Source organism: Rhinolophus hipposideros (genome assembly GCF_964194185.1).
Source record: "Rhinolophus hipposideros genome assembly, chromosome: 7".
NCBI lineage: Eukaryota > Metazoa > Chordata > Mammalia > Chiroptera > Rhinolophidae > Rhinolophus > Rhinolophus hipposideros.
The window spans coordinates 59,804,929-59,826,907 of NC_138053.1; the positions used below are offsets into that span (position 1 = coordinate 59,804,929).

Genomic DNA, 21,979 nt, shown 5'->3' on the forward strand with positions numbered 1-21,979 from the left:
ATAACAAACTAAAATTCTGAAATGACTGTTCATGTGACTGCAGTGGAACTGAAAGGCTGGTAAGGCTTACGAACTGCAGGTTTTGTATTGCTTTTCTCCCCAAACCTGTTCTGATCAGATCGGATGCATGCGTTTTTCTAAGAACAGGTGCTCTCCCCAGACCCGAGTTCTTCCCACCAAGGTCACAGTCTTTATCATGATAACCTTCTTATCGCCTGTTCCACGCTCCTTAGACCACGCTAGCTGCTAACAACCTGCTTGCTGTACACCATATTGCCTGCTCAGAGGTTTCCTCTTGTTGTACTTTACTGTCTATTCTGATATCCCTGTCGCTTTCTGGTATTTCCTCAATGGAGTGGCCATTTGGAAAATAATGTTTTGCTGAGTTTATGCAAATCTCCCAAATATAGACACATTTCACATTTCATTACAAAACATCAAAAACACAACATTTGTTAATATCACCACTAATCTCAGCAAAAGTTCTTTAATTATTGGGTAATAGTCAAGCTCATGGTGGTGAATACAAGTTTTTTAAAATGCTAATTTTTGTTTAAAGATCAAATTTTATCACTTGCAACAAACATTGCCAAATAGTCATGTCTGAATAAGCAGTTTGTCAATAATTCAAGTAAAAACGGTGTGCCATGGAAAGGTGGACAATTCAGCTCCAAACTGAAACAACTGAGCAAGGGCTTTGCCTCAAGACCACCATCAGTCTCCAGTGTACTGCAGAAGTGCTTTACACATTCTTCCCAGTTTTTTCACACAGAATATTAAAAATAAATGACTTAAAGATTTAATAAAATCAATAATATTAACTGTTTCAATAAATAGTGTTTTAACTGCATGTGTATGGCAGTGAAGAATAGCAACTAGTATAGCTTGTCACCACTGCCTTGATTCTGCCAAAGGACTAGCAGTTTTACTCATCGTTGCTTGAGTATTATTAATGAAAATATTAACACAGTAAAAAACAAACAAACAAACAAAAAAGGGCAAATAACATCTTAGTATTACCAAGAAAAGAGTCTGAGCTGATTCTCTGACAGGTCTTGGAGACACCAGGGGCTAAGGACCACATTTTGAGAACTGATGCTGTATGCAAAACAGCTGTCTCAAAAGTGGTACCTATGAAAATCTTATTTCCCACCAACATCCTTTAAAATACTTAAGAATAGATGAGTCCCTATAGAGAAATATATTTATAACAAATTTAGATGAAATTTTCTATAAAGCCAACTACTGGAATCATAACCTCCATAGAGAAGTTTCATTCCTTCAATGACCTTTTGCAATTTACCAATTTTTTTTTGTGGTAAAATATCAGCATTTGTCATATGTCAAATTCCACACACCGAGATCTCCAATTTTGCTTACCTCCCTCCTTGTTATTCATGGATTTAAACTTGAGATAATGTGAATAAAATTATAAATTATTAAAATTAACCAAAAATTAGAAAACAAGAAAAAAACCAAACAACTTTAAAAATTGAAGTATAAATTGAATGTTTTCTCCAAAGTCCATAAAAAAATAGGGAGGGGCCCAGGTAAAAAGTATATAATTGGCAAATTATACCAATCCTTTAAGAAATGAATGATCTTTGTAAGTAATATAACCATGGTTCTGAAAACATAAAAGGAAGACTAGTTCCACAAATATAACCTTGACATATTAATTATATAAAGAGATATAAAACTAGTCAAGGAGAATATGAAAAATTATATACCAATATATTTATGAAATAGATGCTAAAATCCAAAATAAAATATTAGGCAACAAATCCACCAGCAAATTAAAAGAAAAATACATTTTGACCAAATAAGATTATTTCCAGGGATTCAAGGATGGCTCAAAATTTAAAAAAAAACAAAAACTATCCAATATCGTCAGCAAACTAAAAGATTAAAAGAAAAACAAAACAAAACACATGACTACCTTAAAGGATGAAAATTAAAACGTTTGGTGAAATTTAGCACTTAGTCATGATTAAAAAACAAAAATACATGGCATCCTAGAAATAGAAGGAAATTCCTTAACCTGATTAAAAGGGAGTTACTTAAAACTTTAACTATTATAATGCTAGCTGGAGAAATGTTGAAAGCATTCCATGAAAATCAGCAAGATCAAAAGAAGACCATGATGCTCATTATTTTCTGTATTATTTAACTATGTACTACAGCTATTAGCTAACACAACAGAAGAAAAGTAAGTAAGAGGTGTATGGACTGGAAAGACTCAATAAGTGAGCAAGAAATCAAGTGTTGTTATAACACATGACACCATTTTTCTTTTGGGGGTTGTAAATGTATCTATCTTCTTAGAACTATATAAATCACAATGGTGAACAAATTTGTTCCCTGATACTGAGGAGAAAACATTTATAGATAAACAATACGTACATTATATTACACACACACACACACACACACACACACCCTTACACCTTTGATGTGATATTTCTTTGCTCCCTTACCACATAGATCACTCTGTTGATTTTCATCTCAACTATATCACTTTCATTTACTTGGTGTATAAAACTTTCATATATTGGTATATGTATTTGGTTTAAAATATTTAAATTCAGCTTTTGGACTTACATTCCATACTCTGGTATTGTCAATGAGGAAAGGCACCCCTATATGTATATTTCTCATGTTTACATGGTAAGAATGAAATCATCGAAAATATTTTTCCACATTGTTATCCTTATTTGAAGGATATTGTGCTGCTCAAATAAATCTGTTGGGACACAGTGTTAAATTTAAAAATAAGCTAATGTAGTAGTTGGCAGATTTCTGAGGTACTAATAATGTACTAATTTCTAATGTACTCTTCATTTCTCTGGGTACTAATGGGGGTGCTCACTTTGTAAAAATTCACCAAGCTATTCACTTGTGATCTGTTTTCCATGTGCATCTTATTTCAACATAAAAATTACTGTAAAAATTTGCAGTGATTTCAAAGTTGGTCTTTTTGTGTGTGTCTAGGTCCCCCTTCCCACCATTTATATAAGCCCGTGCTTGTCTCTGTTTAAAAACAGGGGGTAAAGAATGCTCAGTGTGGAGCAATGTCAACAGTGACAACTTTCATTATCTGGTCCTTGGATACAAGGTCATTTTTTTATGATAGGTGGAAGTCAAGGAATTCCAGGGGGACAAGGAATCAGAGATGTAATTTCCTACCTCTGCCTACAGGAGGACTACTAATCCACCACCAAGGAACAACTGGAGAATGGGGAAGATGTCGGAATGTGTCTCTGCTGCTCTCTCATTATAAAAGTGAAATATATCAAAGACCAGTTTATATGTGGATAAACAGTTCCAGCCCCTTTCACCACCAAAAGATTGGTTAAATGCTAAAGAAAACTTTTAGAATCCAACTATTGAACAGCTGGAATGGGCCAAGATAGAAAAATCTAACATAAAAGCCTTTGACAGCAACAGATTTTTATTATTGTATTTCATTCACACAACTTTAAAAGTGAAATATCCTAAATTTTCCATCAAATAATATAGAAAGACAATTTTAGGTTAGTGTTTTCCAGCCATTTCATCACCTTTATATGTTAATATCTAATTATTTGGATACAGAGGAGGGATCAATGGGTTGAACATAGATTTTTAGGGCAGTAAAACCACAGTTTATGATACTATAATGGTGAATTAATGGCATTATACATTTGTTAAAACCTGTAGAACAATACCAAAGAGTGAAACCTAATGTAAACTGAGGATTTTAAATAATACATCACACTCATACATCGATTTTAACAAGTGTATCACATTAACACAAGATGTTAATAATAGAAACTGTGAAGGAGGAGAGGGAGTATATGGGAGTCTTCTATAATTTCTGCTTATTTTTTAAAAGCTAAAACTGCTCTAAAAATAAATTATGTTGATTAAAAATTTTTGATATCTAATAATAGCATTATCTACTCAAAGTTGTTAATATTTAACAAAAAAGGGGAAGTGTGCCGTTATCTTGGCTATTTAGATAATTAAAAAAATAGCTCTTCCTTTGAAATTTGGCAACATTGGTTTTTTAAGTGTAAGAAAAATGTCTACCTTATCAGTATGATACCTGTATTAGTTTACTTGGGCTACCATAACAGAATACCACAGGCTGAGTGGCTTAAACAACAGAAGTTTATTTTCTCACAGCTCTGGTGGCTGGAAACCTAAGGACAGGTTGCCAAAAAATTTGAGGTTCGAGTAAGGGCTTTGTTTCTAGCTTGCAGACAGGTGCCTTCCCACTGTGTCCTTACACTGTGCTTGTGCATTGGTCTATTCCTCTCCTCATAAGTTATGACAATGGAATATCATAATATTGAGGGTAGGAAGTTTTGAGGGGACAAATTCAGTCCGTAACATTCCTCCCTCTGGCCCCCAGAATGCATGTACGTCTCAACATGCAAAATACACTCACCCTATCCCAACAGCCCCCAAAGCCAAAACGTATTCTAGAATCAACTCCAAGTCTAAAGTATCATCTAAACCAAGTATGGGTGAGACCTGAGGTATGACTTTTCCTAAGGCAGAATTCCTCTATAGCCGTGAACCTCGTGTGAAACCAGAAAAAGTATGTGCTTCCTAAATAAAATAGTGGGAAAGGCATGGGACAAGCATTCTCATTCCAAATGGGAGAAAGCAGAAAGAAGAAAGGGCCCTATCACCAAATAGAGTTATATTGTGGGTTAGGGCTTCAACATATGGATTATTTTTACAGGGGGACACAATTCCGTAACAGTACCTAAAGAACCCAAGTAAGTCTTCTAAATTTTGACATTATTGGAATGCTGTTATTGTCTTTCCTGTTATAGAAGCATAGAATAAAAGCCCTCTCATAAAAGCTCATAATTTTTCAAAAGGTAAAAGTCATCCATCTGTTAGTGAACAAGAAAGAAATATCAAAAAATAAAATGGCCAAAGATTTGGGAGTCCCCTTATCAATTATCTGTATATTTCTTAAAAATTGGAACAAAGACCAGATAAAAAGCCAAGAGAAGTAAAATTGATAAAAGTGTGAAAAGAGCAATGCATAATTAATTAGAATACAAAACACTAAACTGATATAGCCAGTTCAGACCATCTCAGAGCAAATGATATTTCTAAATTTTGGTCTTTTTTTAAAAAGAAAAAGCCAAAGAAACTGCACTACAGGTAAGGGGTTATGTCAACCTTGACTTTCAAAACCATGGTAGTACACCTAAATGATGCAACATCTGAATCTCTACATCTGCTAAAGATTGGCTTGCAAGCAGGAGGTCTAAAGATAAACATGTCCATGGGAGCACATTTAACACTGATGAGATGGGATTCCTCTTTAATGTACAACCAAACCAGACATTCGCTCTTACGAAGGAACGATGCTATGGAGAAAAATAAACAACTTACGTTGTTGCAATAACAGAGTAAAAAAACAAACAAAAAAACCCACCAGAACTACTTAATGAAATTTGACATATACACCTTAACTGTATATACTCATACAAGGTTAATAAAAACGTACTGGTTTCTGGCAGGATTTGGGAGTGGGGTTGGAGGAGAGGGGAATCACCACTAAAATCAGAGAGAAAATGACCTGCAGAATAGGGATATTCTACTACTGACTGAGAAATGCTGCCCATACCCTCTGGGGGTCTAACTTTAAAATATGTATATATGTGTGTGTGTGTATGTGTGTGTGTGTGTGTGTGTGTGTGTGTATATATATATATATATATATGTATATATATATATATATATATATACATATATATATGTATATATTGTTTTTTGCTTAAAAGCACATTCTATATTTGCAGCCATTAGACTGAGGCATAATTAGTCACCTAAAGGTTGTATACTGGAAGTACTTGGTATACTATGTCCCCAAGAAATGAAAAGGAGTACTCCTTTTATCATATAAAGAAGTAGCATATTGTTCATGTGAGGGAAATCTCATTGTTCTGCAGGACGCAGTAACCGCACAAGTAATCCACAACCGGTTTGCCGAAGTGGGCTTTGGAACCAGTGACTGCTCACACAGATACTATTCTGTAAAACTGAAACCACGTCAGCTCCCCCTGCTGATGTTTAATATTTCTGAGGTAAATGTGTTACGAACACAGAAGAACTGGAATAAAATATGCCCAAATCCAAGCAGGCCACAAAAAACAAATATTAATAACGCCACCATCAATGGTCTATGAAAAATTGAAAAGAACATAAATGACTGAATTTTCATAGACAGTCACGAAATTTGCTTGTGAAGTATATAAGAATACACCAGGACTCCAAAAGGAATCTTACATTAAGCAGAAATTAAAACAGGGTCTTATGGATATGACTAGATTTCTGTGGAATTTATATGCCTCATGTATTTCAGTAGTATTTCTAGAACTTGTATTATTTCGTAAAAGGTGGAAGGATCCCTTTCAAACTAGCCTTCAATCTTTATCAAGGGTATCAGATACTTTATATGTACAAACAGGAGACTGGATCAGGCGATTTCTAAATTGCCAATGGTATAATTCTAGACTTGGTAGCTGTAGGAACTACAATGGCAATTGAATTCTCAAATTTATTAACTCTAAAAGTGTCTAAATCATGAGTGACAGAGAGACAGCTCAGTCTTCTTCAATAATTACTGGGGTTACACACTTTGGGGTTTGAACATGTTGAAGTCAACTTCAACAACTTTTAACTGTTTAAATGATTCTGCATACACTTTCATATTCACATCCAGAAACATTTTTTTCTTGGAAAGCATCCAACTTTTGTTGATTAAAAAAAGTATTCAATAGGTCAAACTACCTAATCCCCATCCAGTCAGCTCTCACTACCTTCCCTCTACTTCTCTTCCACCTTCCCTGGACCTGCTGCTGTCTTACACATGAACACTGTGCATATTTAACCTGAGGGAATAAAGGTAATGTGAAATTTAATGCTAGTGCAGCTACCAGTACTTCCCCGCCCACAGCTTCGTAAGCTACACAATCAATGTTGAACAACACCTCTTTATTCTTTAAATTTCTCCTTTTCCCTTTCCTTTCTCTCACAAACATACTCCAGACACTGTCTTGAATGCTCACTGCAGTCTTTCAATCTGTCAGACCACCTTTAAGAATTGTAAAAAAAAAAAAAAAAAAAAAAAAAAAAAAAATCACTGAAGAAATGCAGACATTTTGTAATTTCTGTATCTTGATTAATTTTGCCCATTTTAACTGCTACCATTCTTTGGTAAAAGAAGGAATAAATTCTAAAGATGAATGAAATAGTGTGTAGGAACTATTCTTATCACACACTACTTCTCACGTACTCCTTTCTTAGGGAGGAATTATAAGAAAAGGTATTACATATAGACTATAGCTGTGAGCAAAACTGAAATGTACTTTTCAAAAAGGTGTGATTCACATGTAAATCTTAGAAATCACCATATGATGAGTCTGCAAGTTTTTATTTCAAAGAATAGGTTTAGCCCTTTTTGGAGATTTTTGATCAATCTAAGATATATCTAAATGTATTTTAAATAAAAGTGCAAATAATATTTTTTATTGGACAAAGAAGAGACAATAGCAAGTAGAAAATAAAGTCAGGTGATTTTTTAAAAATTAATTTTAAGTTGTATTTTGAGTGTATTCTTTCATTCAATAAATATTTGCTGAGCAAACATGTATGTGTGTGTGTGTGTGCGTGTGTGTGTGTGTGTGTGTGTACTATTTTAGCAGGAAACACAAAGAATAGCAAATACTATATTGTGAAAGTATATGAGAGGCTGAGAGGCGTTCTACGCCAGTTGGGGACAGAGTAGGCAAAATTGTCAGGGTTCTCAGAGGGAAACATCTAAGTGAAGAATTAATTCTGAGGTCAAATAGAGCCTTCTTTCTCCAAATGCTTCTCGGGCTGATTTCTTAGAAGGGTATATAAGGGCTAAAATATATTTACTTTATGGGAAATATATTGCATGATATAAAGATTGCTCTTAATTGGAAGTTAGTAAGTAGTTGCCTAATGTGCCGTACTTTTATTGAATGGCTATATTCTTTTCGATGGGCCAAGTATCAATAATCAAGAAAGGATTCAATGAGAAAGTGGCAGCAGCGAAGATAAGCATACGAACTTGGCTTCAAACTCCTTTTTCCTTCTGGGCCAAAGAACAGTTACACAGAGAGGCTGTTTGTTGGATGCAGAGGCAGCTATACTAGGTTACTGCAAAAGATTGCTAGATAATGGAGCCAAAAAAGCAGTAAGTATCTCCTAGTACATAAAACACTCATCTGGAAGCTGAGACTTGAGCTTAATAATTTACTTATTTATCCCCTGAAAAGGGTTTAAAGCTCCTGGCACTTTTGTTGTTTGCTCTGTCTTCCCTGAGCAGCCTGTACCTTCGAACAGTTCATCTGTTACCTAAGCCTGTCTTTAGGACTCATGTCACTGAGCCACCAGGTACTATACTAATGTGTACACTTGTTTCTTCCTCTCAAGTGTAAGCTCCCAGAAGAGGGCATAAGCAGTGTCTCAAGTCTTTATAGTTCTTCACAATAGTACCCAATACCTTGCATGTGACTATAGATGTCACTGAATTGAGTTAGGGGCAACTAGAGCTACTGTTCTCTCACTTTGGGGACCGAAAGGAAATTCTAACACATCAAGTGTAAGCCACGTGCTTCATTTCATTTAAGTTCACCTCCGAGCCTAACCTCTCAGTAAGTACATTATGCAGCATTTCATGGGGGTGGGGGGGAGCCCAATTCAGAGAGTGCATTTTGATTTAGGTTCTCATATAATTCTAGTTGAATCTAAATAGTTGTCCTAGCATACTATGTGCTTTCACATAAAGTCCTGCTCCTGCCCCAGTAAACACTTGCTTACTCACAATGAAAGTTAGAAAAGAAAAATGAGACAAGGTAGCATGTTTTGAAATGGCTTAGTAGATTTAGTTTTAAATAAAATTCTGAATATAAAGCAGAAGTGTGGTTATGGAAAATATCAATTAACTCTTCTACTGGATAAACTCCATTTGAATGGAAACACACTGCTGTAGCAATCCACCCAAAGGATCACACCCAGAGCCAGTGATAGCGAGGTGGTGGTAAATAACCGTCAATTGTTGGATGTGTATATTGAAGGAAGAACAAACAGGATTTCCCGACAGATCAAGTATGGGGTCTTCAGAGAAAGAGGAATCAGGATGGTTCTAGAATTTGGGACATGAGCAACTGTAAGGATGGAATTACCATCAACTGACATGGGGAAAGATGCAGGTGGAACAGGAGTTCAGTTTGTGATATATTCCGTTTGAAATGGCTACTCATCTTTCAAATAGAACTACTAAGTACACAGCGAGATTCAAGAGTCTGTAGTCCCGAAGAGTGACTGAGCATGAATTTAAATGTGGGATGGATACCTAAAGCCATGAAAATGGATGAGATCTTACAAGGCTGTATGGATAGAGAAGAGAACCCAATACAGAGCCTGAGTTCATTTAAATTTTCTGGGGATCTAAATTTCCCCTCAATTATGTCCATTAATTCTCACTCATTTCCTCCTGAGTTTTGTAATGTTGGACTATGAATTCATCTTTACCACGAGGCCTGTGTGGGACCTTGTTTGAGGACCTGTCCCTCCAGAAAGCACAATTTCACAGTGTATCTGCCAGGTGCTCAAGGGACATCACCAGCACCGCAATACTTTGTAGGTAAGTTTCTCAGTTTAGGGTTCCTTGGCTCACCCTGCAAGCATAAATTCAAGTCCTAAAGTCGCAAGTTAAAAGATCCTCTGGTGATTCCGAGGCTGCCAGAATCTGAAAATGGATAAATAAAGGGAAATAATCAAATCAAGCACTCATTCTTCCTTTGCTATACAGACTATTCCAGGATACAAGTAGATGGTGAGAAAATACTCTTCAGTATAGAGGCATAATGCTAATAAAATAGGATGATTAATATAATCTCAGGTTTTAAACCACTAATAAAATGGTGGACTTAGGGGGAAAAAACCCATCAATGGATACTAAACCATTAGAAAGAAAGGATGATGGAGCATTTTGTAATGAATTCATAAGGTTATTGCCTCCTGAACTCAAAGATCAAACCTAATGTCATAACTAAATAATCATAATTAAAAATAGGACAACTGTATTAGTTTGCTAGGGCTACCATAACAAAGCACCTCACAACAAAGTTCTGGAGGCTGAGATTAAGGGGGTCATCAGGGTGAATTTCTTCTGAGGCCTCTCTCCTTAAATTTTAGATGGCTGCCTTCTCCTGTGTCCTCACATGGTCTTTTCTCTGTACACACATATCATGGTGTCTTTTTTGAGTCCAAATTTCTTCTACTAATAAGGACACCAGTCAGATTAGATTAGGGCCCATCCAAACAGCCTTGTTCTAACTTAATCACCTCTCTAACGCCACTGTCTCCAAATACAGTCATATTCTGAAGTACTGGGAAACAGCTTTTCAACATATAAATTTGGGGGGATACAATGTAGCCCATAACAACAACCAAACATCACGTGCCCCGATGGAATTCAATAAGAAGTACTCAGCACCATTTATAACACATTCCTTATAAAAAACAAACAAAAAATTAACCTGACTGATCAAACATTAAATTTAGGAAGTACTTTATGGAGACTAGAGGAACGTACTAAATGATACCATGAGGATACAAGTAGACAAACACAGAATATGGGAAATTCTACAGGACATATGACTTGTTTTTTTCCAACAAATAAATGAATTTTTAAAAGAGGGTGGAGAAACATAACAGATTCAAGATACCGATCAAATGCAATGTGTATACTTTATTTGAATCCTGATTCAAATAAATCAACTCAAAAACATAATTTTTGAGATAATTGGGGTAAATTACACATAAACTAGGTATTGGATGATAAGAAAGAATTGTTAATTTTGTGTGATGTGATATATAAGGCTGTGATATATAAGGCTATTATGTTTTTTAAAGGCCTTAGGTTAGAGATAAATGTAAGTTTGGGTACTTACAGGCAAAATTATATAATGTGAACAAAGACACAAGAAGGGAAGAATAATAACTATTAAAGCTGGTTGATGGGTACATGAGGATTCGTTACACCGTTCTCTATTTTTCTGTGTGTTTGACAATTTTATAGTTCTTTTTCTTTTCCTTCTAACTCAATGAAGAAGCTTTTCAGGTGACACTTTTTTCCACCTTCTATTCAGAGACGAGGCCAATATAGACTTCTTTAGAACCTCTCCATGTCAGTGGATCACGTTTTTTTCTAATCTACTTTTCTACTAAGAATGTCGCCCTTCCCAAATCCTGGCTTTAATTTGGGGCTCTCATATCTCAACTCCTTGTCTCATGTGTACCCAAGGCCCAGTCGAACCCCTCGACTAGTGAGCCTAGCAACCTCACCCTAACACCTAAGGTAGTTTTTATGACATCTGTCTACTTGCCCAGCTCTCCCACCCTTTCTGGGCTTTCTTTTACTTTGTTACATAGTCATCTACACATCTATGTAGCATATAATCAATTATTTCTAGAGAAGTTCTTATTTGTGGCATAGGTTTTCAGGTTATGATAAGTGGAAGCCTCCCTTTCCTGTTAACCATTGCAGAAAACCCTTCTAATTCCTGTTGTTAGGCAATGTCACTCAGAGTTATAGTCATTTTTGGATTTGTTCTGAAAACTTCAGATTCCTGAAAGGAAGGGGCAACAGGGAGGGAAGAGAATTAAGGTGGATTGGGGGCAAAAACTTCCTTGTCAGCGCTTTCAAACAGGTAGAATGGGACAGATCTTTCCCTTTAACAGACCAAAGAAGAAATATGCAGAGAGGAAGGTATTTCATTCTATATACTCCATAAACAATAAACAAATATGTAACCTCAAAAATTCTCGGCCAGCAATTATGGCTCTGGTCACTAAGGTATAACTTTATGGAAATCTGAAGTATTTTCTTTTCTTTCTCTTTTTTTAATAGTTAGATATTTATCATTTATATCCCTCACACAGTGACAACCCCCCACCCCCCATCCACTACCCCTCTGACATCGCACACAGCCATTACATTTCCACTGTCTCTATTCCTAATGCTGTACGCCGCTTGCGTGTGTGTGTGTGTGTGTGTGTGTATGTGTGTAAAATTGTATTCTCCACTGAAGGCTGAAAATGCAAAAGGACTCATTGTTCTCCTGCTGCTTTCAGCAGCTTCCTAGTGCTGGCTGTGCTGCCCAGGCCACTGCCCGTGCTCTAAGGCCAGCAGGCCAGCATTTCCTCAGTTCCTGCACTCCACTAGCTCTCCTCCTGCTCCTGCCCCTGGACCCCTAGAAAGCTTGCCTCAAGTGGCCAGGAAGTACTGCCATATCCTTCAGGTCTCAGCTTAAATGCCCCTTTCTAGGGGAGGGACAGGGTCTTCCACGTTATTTTTTCCAAAAGCCTTTCTAGTTCTCCTCCAGAACACTGATCACACTTATTAACTGTTCTGTGTCTGTCTTCCTTGCTGAGTTGCAAACTCCTTGACAGGTTAATCTTCTGTAGTGCTAGGAAAGTATTGGACTCTTACAGGTTGAATGAATGAGTGAATAAGCAAGCAAGCATAGGCAAGACCAAAAAAAAAAAAAGAAAAAGCCATCCTTTTCTAATTGCTGAAAGTCAGGGCACAATTTATGGGCATCACCCGAATAAATTTAGCAAACACTACCAAAGGAAGCTGGTCTCAGCCTCATAAAGTTATTATAGAGACTGACTTTTTAGAGACTCTATTTTAGAGCCCAGACTGACTTTCATGACATCATATGTGGTTTGATGACTATGTGACTGGATGTATTCAAATTATTTATAACCCTCTTTAAGAAGCTATCCATCAGAAAATAGTATTTTTCTCTTTTTAATTATCAATAGGCCAGAAAGTGGCATACTCTACATATTTTTTTAAACCCAAATCTCTACATATAGAACGTGAAGGTGTTGAGATCATTTAAAATAAGTACTAGCTACTATTTTTGAGTGCAGGACTTATTAAGTGCAATTAACTCCTTTAATCATCAGGATATTCCTATGAGTTAAAGATTATTAACTTCATTTTACAGATGGGGACACTGAGGCCTAGAGAAGTTAAGTAACTAATTTCCAAAACTATTTCCACCATTTTGTGAGGAGGAAGTTCTTATTTTCTACAGTCTTAAGATTTCTCAGGACAGGAGTGAGGTGGACTAAAGTCCTTACTGAGAGTTCAAAGGTGAGATGGGGGAAAGTGCTCTCTTTTAAGTCACTTACTGGAACAGAAGAGGCAACACATATCATTGGCTGTCCTCTCCTACCTGCTGGCAGCTTAGCTGACCACAGTAAGAAAAGCAGAAAGTAGGTATGGAAGCAGTGACTAGCTCCAAGCGTTACTACATTCAGTCCTGATGAGTTTGTGGGAGATACCAGAAGTACTCTCTTTAAGCCATTCTAAAAATAAAACAGGGTCCAATAAGTCAAGAGAGCCCACAAAAACTCTGCACGCATGCCTGTCTCACCATATGGATGTTGGTACTTTTTTAACCTTTGCTTTGCTTTTGTGTACTCCCGCCCTTTGGAATTATGGAATCCACATTATGATATAACCAATTGCTATCATTTATTGTTTTTCATATAAATTTACCACTATCTGGCAGCAAATGTTTATGCAGACAGCTGTTCTATGCAGTCTTTCAGCATGGATCTCCTAGAAATTCAGTGATGCTCTTAGATGGTGTAATAAGATGAAGTTTTTGCTTATAATCCTAAAACAGCCATGCTACGCTAGTTGTTTTTTCCTATCTTCACATTCAGTGATTTATGCTGGTGATGCCCATATATTGTGCCCTGACTTTAAGGAGTTAGGAAAGGATGGCTTTGTTGTTGTTGTTGTTGTCGTTGTTGCCTATGATTTTTGCTTGTCCCCTTAGAGGCTCCTGAAATATGCAGGGTTTATCTTGCCTGCTTTAAGTGTTTCCAGACATCTGACGCACCAACTTATCCTACATTCTGAACAGTTACTGAACAGAACTCATGATTCTCAGTAAATCCAACACCCATAATTTCACAACAAAACTTTCCATGGTGATTAGCAAGATCTCCTAATGAAATCGATTCAATTTCTAAAAGGTCTTTAAAGTTCAGGTTTTTGAGAATGACATCATTTAAGAAAGATGAAGTTGCACTTTTCCCCTCAGACAAACCCCTTATAGGAACTCTAAAATATCAATTGATAAAAGCAATGCAATGGTTAAATATTTCACTATTTGCAGAACCGCTGAAGCACAAATCGAGCATACAGATATAAAACATGGTATTCATGTGACTACTACCTATCAAGTCTTAAAATGAATGTTATGTTACAAGTCCTTTCAATAATAAATCTTCCTTTGTTTCACAGTGTTTCAGAGGTTTCATTTCAGATCGCTTTATTTCTTTTTCTTCCTATATATTTTGATCATGGGGAGAGCTGCCCAGACTGGGTGTGAAACAGTCAAGGTGAGGAAATGACCCACGGTCACTTCACTTTTCTGCCCACCTGCTCAGATCTGTGGTGGCAGAGCTTCATGACGTACAAAGCACTCTGTCTAGTCTCCCTATCTCTAATGGGCCTTCACCACCTGCCTGGTTCTGTTCTCCACCCTGCTCTTCAGAGGGTGATCTTGAACTCCTCTATTGCCTGTTTCTTGGGGAGAAGAACTGACATGACCCATGAAAATGACTAGAACCACAATGCTGCTATGTATTATCATTGGGTTCTTTGTGTCTCAGGTCTCCAAATGCTCTGTGGCACCCACCACAAACCCCCTATTACATTCTGTCTAGTGGGTTCCCAGAATTCGCCAGGAATACAGAAAATGAGAGAAAATGCAGCAGCTCCTGCTTACAGAGCAGTATCTGAGAGGCAGAGGGGGATGTCTTCCCCATTTGCTAGTTGGTAGAGGACCTGTGTATCGGGGGGAACTGACTGAAGGAGCAGAAAGAAGCCTTTTAGCCTGTATTCATCAGACAGTCCACAAAAACAGACAAGGGTGGGAAAGGAATATGCAGGTGCGGATGCAGAGAAAAGTCCTCTCGTAGAGGACAGTCACTTCTTAATTAAGGTTATTTTCTCCTGGTTTTTAGGAAGTTTTTGTGTTTTTGTTTTGTAGTGAGTTTTCTTATGCCTTCATAGGAAATTAATGAAAAATGAGAAAAGCTACACTGGAAACGGTTATTTAGATGCCATTTTAAACTGGGAAACTCTTTTACATAAATTTTAATTATTAATTTAAATATTAACAATTTTATGTATATTCCAGTGATAAACTGTGTAACATATTTATTTCATTTATTTATTTATACCTTATCATATCTAGAAAGAATTTAAGAATGTAAGGGGAAAATTATAAACCTTAGGAAGACCAAGGTTGTGACCACATGTAAGTCAAAAAACTGTTCCAAGAAACAGTCAAAATTATTGATAAATTTAAAATATTGATATCCTTCTGAACTTCAGTATAAGAAAATAAAAACAAAATTAAGAGACAACCAACCCATGGACAGGCAGAAGAAATCTGCAAATACTATAAGGAAATGGTTAGTATCTACAATTAATTCTACAATACAAATTTTTAAAAAGACACATATCCAACAGAAGAATGAACAAAGAATATGAAAGCACAATTCTCAGAAGACAAAACCCAAATGGCCAACAATCATATGAAAAGTGTTCAACTTCACCAGAAATCAGGAAAATTAAAATTAAAACAAAATGCTATCTCACACCAATCATATTGTGAAAACTTTAAAAACCTAACAATACCAAGTATAAAAAACAACGTGGACAAACAACAAAAACCTCATAAACTACAAAACCCAAATGGCCAACAATCATATGAAAAGTGTTCAACTTCACCAGAAATCAGGAAAATTAAAATTAAAACAAAATGCTATCTCACACCAATCATATTGTGAAAACTTTAAAAACCTAACAATACCAAGTATAAAAAACAACGTGGAGCAACAACAAAAACCTCATAAACTACTATTATGAGTAGATATAACTAGGTACAAGCATTCTGGAAAGCAATGTGGCAAGATTTGGTAAAAATGAAATGTGTACCTATACATTTACAGTTCTATTTCTAAATTTGCATGTGCATAAGAAGATATATCATATAGAAATGTTTATTTCAGAAACATGTTATGGTAGCAGCAAAAAATTGTAAATAACCCAGTGTTCAGTAATAGATTGGATAAATACATTTTGTTCATTAATACAATGGAATACTATGCAGCAATAAAAGTTAAACTAAAGCTGTATATATATCTAGAAAAAAATTCCAAGGTACTATGTTAAACAAGGAAAAGGCTGCAGAAATGTACTCAGTGAAGGAAGATACACACAGCATGGTAACAGTTACAAAAAAACTTACAGCATGTGCAACAATGTTATATTTTGTTTACTGATACATGCATATGGAGCAAAAGTATAAAAACATGAATGTGAATGATAGACACCAAGTTTAGGATGGTAAACTCCATTCCAGCTGTGTCCTAAAGGATAGAGAGGATTTAGACAGCAAGTAAAGTGGAAAGGAATGGGCATGGCATCTTGAGCAAGAAAGATAACATAAACCAAAATACCAAGTTGGGAAAGAATACAGTTGTTTGACGAGCCAAATGTCTAACGTCTGACTAGAGCGGACAAAGCTTTATTTAGGACTTTACAGTCTTAGCTAGTTCTAAATCAAACAGGTACAGCTATGCAAATATTTATTTTACAATTTATATAATCTCCAGAAGACAAAAGGTCTGGGACAGAGTAAATTGTACCTTAAAACCCAAAATTTGGGCAGCATATGGCCAGAAAAAGAATTTCCTTTAGTTTTAATTTCTATCTCTATGAAATAAACCTTAAGTAGACAGTCCCCAATTTATTCATTATGTCACTGGTCCACATGTCTATGCTAGTCACTACATGTTGACTAAATGAGTGTCATAATTCAGTTCTGGACCCTTGGATACAATTTTTCCACAGGTTTCTAAATAGGCCAGGCAATTCTCATTCAGAGTCTCATGTTTATCTCAGCTATTTTTTGAAGGATATTTTGAAGCTTCTTTAATGTAATATATAGATGATGTATTATAGAAAAGTAAACTTGAAACCTATATAATTTCACTAACCAATGTCACCCCAATAAATTTAATAAAAATGTTGACAAAAATCTATGCTAATGATCTATTGGCTGTTTCTAAGGTTTTTCCAGCTATCAAACCACCAGTGAACTAATCAGGTAAAGAGATTACAGAACCTGAGGACAGTTCTATTGTAATTAGAATAATCTCTAATATTTCTCCATGCTACAGAGAAATTTAACAAAATTTTAAACATGTAACCCTTCCAATTTTCACAGCTAGGTTTTTAAAGACAATATTCACGTCATTTCTTCAAAGATTTTCTAAAAATCTAAGAAAGCAACAAAACACCTTGTTAACTAAGTGATTTATGTTGTTTATTGCACTAAAGATACTCAATTTTCATCAACATGATTCTATTTTTGTATACTTGTATACTTTATTGTATACTCTGGCCAAACAGATATTTAATGTGGACATTTTTATGTCCCATTTTAGTGGGGACTGCCTACTTATTGGGGCTGTTTGATGAGGGGAAATTTTGATTAGTCCTTAAAAATGAACATTAAATTTCCAAATGGAGAAAAAAAATTGTGTTATATTTGAAACAAATATCCTCATCCCTTCCTGAGGCAATTAACTTCTGCCCAAAGTGGCAATCAAAGATGAAGGTCAGAATTAGAGTGAGGGTCAGAGGCAAGGTACAACTCATAGATGGGATGAGATTGACATGGAGCATATCTGGGAAGCAAACCGTGTGTTTAACCAGGAAATAATCTTTACCACCATACTCGCTTATCTTAAAAGACTGTTCTAGAGGAAATTTCTGCTTGTCTGCTGATAATTTACATGTCACTTCAATAATCTGACTCAAAATCTGACTTTTCTCCAAGTTAACCATTCACTCTTAGTTAAAAAGAGAGATTTAGCTGTCAAATAATGAAAAAAACCTTTTTTTCCATTAAATATCAAAAGGATAGTTGCCTTTTTATATGTTCCTGATTATGAATTTATTATGCAGTGGAATGGAGTATATTTGTAGCCACAGCATTATCCCTGTTCTCAAGCTACAGACTGCACAAACAATTCTCTACTTCTAACTGTTGCCTCAGAAAATAATGTCATATTTGTTTATAATAAAACTCCTTTTTAATGATTTTAGAGGACCAGGCCAATATCTCTTAACTGCTAATACAATTATATCAGACTTCTGGCACTTACAGTATATATAATACACTTATAAAAATTTTTAAACAACCCAGAAATGAAGAAAATGAATAAATGGTGTCATCAGGAAAATATATCATACACACAATTTGCTAATAATTCTTTTGAAAATAGCAACTTTATATTTTGATGACGCCATTTTAACCCAGCCGTATTACATTCAAAACACATAATGTGGAGGCAACTTTTATGATTCTAAATTATTATAAAGATTTACATTTATATTTATGTGAAGTTCAAACTTTTATATTAAGTATACCCCAAACATAATACTGTTCCAGTGTTATACATGATTTATTTACTGTATTCTACTTAGAATAAGTGCTAGGTTAAGAGACAAATTATTAGTTCCAAAATGTGTAATAACATACACATGTATACACAGATATAGAATTCCAGCCTACAGGGAAGCATTGCCCCCTTCAAAGCAGTCAATCTGAGAAGGATGCAAACTTGTTCTAACAATGTTGTTATTATTTAAAATTATTTTTAAGCCACCCTTCTGAAATTGCCTGCATAGTCTTCAGGATAATCTTTTAAATATCCTTTAAGAGTGGTAAAACCTTGAAGGTAGAACTGAGTTTCCCAATTATGCAGAAATCATTCCGCCAAGTTTGAAAGTAAAACAGAGTTACATAGATAGTTTTTTTTTTATTATTTTAAAAATACAACCAAAAAACAAGTGCTTACAAAAGTAATTCTAAACTTAAATTTTTATGTTGCTTATAAATTGACCCGAAATTTCAAAAGATTCAAGAGAATTATGAACAATAGCAGTACTTTTGCAATAAGTGGTTAGCCTCCTAAAGTAACCACAAATAACCCGTCTCTTTAAAAACATCAATAACAGCATGTTTGGGGGAGGGGACAGTGTTTCAGGACTCAATAGAGTCACGCTTTCAAGTCACAAAGCAGTTTTCTTCCATTACGTTCAAAATATTTCCTCGATAGTACTTCATTTAATTCTCCAAATACCCCTTATGAGAGAAAAGACAGATTATCATTCTTTTTTAAGACAGCTAAGTGAAGGTGGTATAAGGGAAAGAGAATTGCAAGGATTTATTTTGAGTCAATAATTAAGTCTAGGCACACTGTGCCCTAAAATTTGTGCTATATGGCTAGCAAAATTTAACTGACCTTTTTTAGCTTTATGCTTCTTGATAAAAAGGCATTGTATGAGGTAGGTGTGTCACAAAATATTGCAGAGATCTATTAAAATGATTATTAGTTCACTGCATACTTGCCTGGAAGAATTCTTGCTTGATTTATGAGAGGTACGTACTAAAGAGGCTAGTGTCAATCCTCAGATACACTAATAAAAGTCCTACATAAGTCTATTTGATTAAAAAAAAAAAAGCTGTTTCTTTTAACACTTCTTGAATTTTAGAAGAAAAATATATCTTCACTTTGAAAAACCAAATATATAAATCAAAGAGAGGAAGAAAAATGGGACAATAAAAGATGTATTGGCAAAATCATCTAAGAGCAAACCCTAGGGAAACTTCGTAAGTTGTAGATGATTCTAGTAACGAACTATAGAAATGATCCCTGAAAGTATAGTCTTATAAGTTGTACATGATTCTAGAGAGATAAGAAAGCACAACATAATATGCATATGATCACAAGTTAATTTACATTAAAGTTATTGAAATGAGTATTCTGAATTTTTCATTCTTTTCTATGGGAAAAGAAAACTTGCTGCTCAATGTTTAGGGATCCCTAAGAGCTGGCTGCCTCCATTCTATTTCTTAAATAAACACTTAAGGTCTCTGCTCTGATGATCACTAAGTATCCTTGGGTCCCAGTGGCAGACATATTTACATAGGAGATTAAAGATTTGACAGATGAAAGACAAAGGAAATTTAGCCCCTCCTATTACTCTAGCGATCTTATTGAACAACCGAAATGATTCAGGTCTTTTAAGTATCATTTGTAGGGGTACTATTCCTGGAGTCTGAAAGGACTCCATTCTATTTGTTTTTTTTAGGTGTGGGGGGGGAGGTTTTAGTTATTTAGTTATTAATGAGTAAATAAAAATATAATGAGTATCAGACGGGCACTCGGAGCACGAAATTTTGTTTGAGACTGAGTGGCTGGACGGAGGACAGCTCAGTCGGACGCGTTCTAATCACAGCTCCCACAAGTGCTGACTGCTTAGTTTTCCTGTAACTATGTTTCCTCCGGGGTGCCTCAGCTGTCCCCGTCTATAAAATGGGGTAATTTAATAGTAACCTGCCTACACAGCGCTCCTTTGAAGTTAACTAATGAATGCTCTCCCGGGTGCACTTAAAACTATTAGAGGTTACGCATACACTGAGCACGCTCTCCAAAAGGCCACGGGAATACAAACGTGTTGCGCGGCACCAGTACGAACCCCCCACGCCAGGACCATCTGCACACCCGCGCCCGGCTGCACGGCAGAGCAGACGACGGCCTCTGCCTAGGAGAAAGTTTGTGCTCTCCGGACCCCAGGCTGCAACCAAAGCATCTGCAGCGCCGAGACCGAAGTGGACCAGACAAAAGAAAGTGGCTCTGCGCAGAGGAACACGCCGTGGAAGGGGTGCGCGCCCTCCCCCCCCAGCCCCCACGCCGCGGGCGTGGGCGGCGTCCCGCAGCGCACCCGGCCGCCCCCCGTGTCCCGGCCCCGGCTGGCACCCCGCCCTCCCCCACCGGGCTCCCCGCCCCTCGCCGCCCCGGCTCACGTTTCCAGACCCCGCGTAATTCCATCCTCCCCCGGGCTGCGCCCCGAGGCCGCCACCGAGAGCCCCAGGTGTGAAAGTTAAACCGCCGCCGCCTCACCTGAGGCCGGGAGAGCAGGAGGGAGGCTCGGGCAGCCCGGCCCGGCCCTCGGCGCGCCCTCCCTCGGGCGACGCGGGGCCCGGGCGCCGGGCCGGGCCGGGCGGGGAGCGCAGCCCTGGGGAGCGGCGCCCGCCGAGCCGCCGGCCTTACCTGCACCCGCGTCCCGGAGCCCCCGGCTCCGCGCCCCGCGCCGGCGCGCTCGGCCGCCCGCAGCCCGGCCCCGAGGACCCGCCGCGCCCGGGGCGCCTGTGCGGCTGCCTCGCGGAGACGGGAAGCGACAGGAGCCAAACCGCGCGGAAAGCGCTCCAGCTGCGCCGGCGGCGGGGAGCCCGCGGCCTCCGTGTCGGCGCCCGGGCTCTCCCAGCCAACCCCGGCCCCGGGCACCCGCGTCTGCGGGTTCCGGCCCGAGCCGCGCGTGGGCGGCGCCCCGCCCTCACCCCGCGCACACCGGCGAGCGGCGCAGCCGCGCGGGGCCAGCCGGGCCCGTGGGAAAGTGGTTCCCTGCCGGCGGCCCCTCGCCAGGTGGCAGTGCCATCTCCCACCTCCCGTGGGCTCACCCAGCCCTTCTTGGAGTTCTGAGCTGTGAACCCACCTGCTGGGTCGCTTCCCCGCTACAGTCGACAGGGGTCCCCAGGATGCATCTCCACGCCTAAGACGTCCTAAGGCAGCACCGCTACCTACCTGCTTTTAGTTTCCCTTTTCACAGCACTACCTGAATTGCTTACCTTCTTGTGCCTAAATTCCACCTATGTGCAACCGAGATTAACCACTGACGTGGTCTTGACTCCCCTCTTGACAAATTTCAGGGGGTAGGGAGTTGATCACTGGAGGTCTATCAAAGTGCTTATTCAAGGAG

General features: G+C 37.7%; 1 protein-coding gene across 4 annotated transcripts in view; it reads right to left on the reverse strand.

Annotated features, from left to right (window-relative positions):
* RNF180 (ring finger protein 180) overlaps positions 1-21,730 on the reverse strand; it is a 139,102-nt gene extending 117,372 nt beyond the window's left edge. Inside the window, exon 1 of one of the 4 annotated variants that reach the window (XM_081053319.1) lies at positions 21,716-21,730. The gene's annotated coding sequence lies outside the window, so the exon portion shown is untranslated. The other 3 variants (XM_081053321.1, XM_081053320.1, XM_081053318.1) reach the window with 3 other exon arrangements.
* Positions 21,731-21,979: the final 249 nt, after the last annotated feature.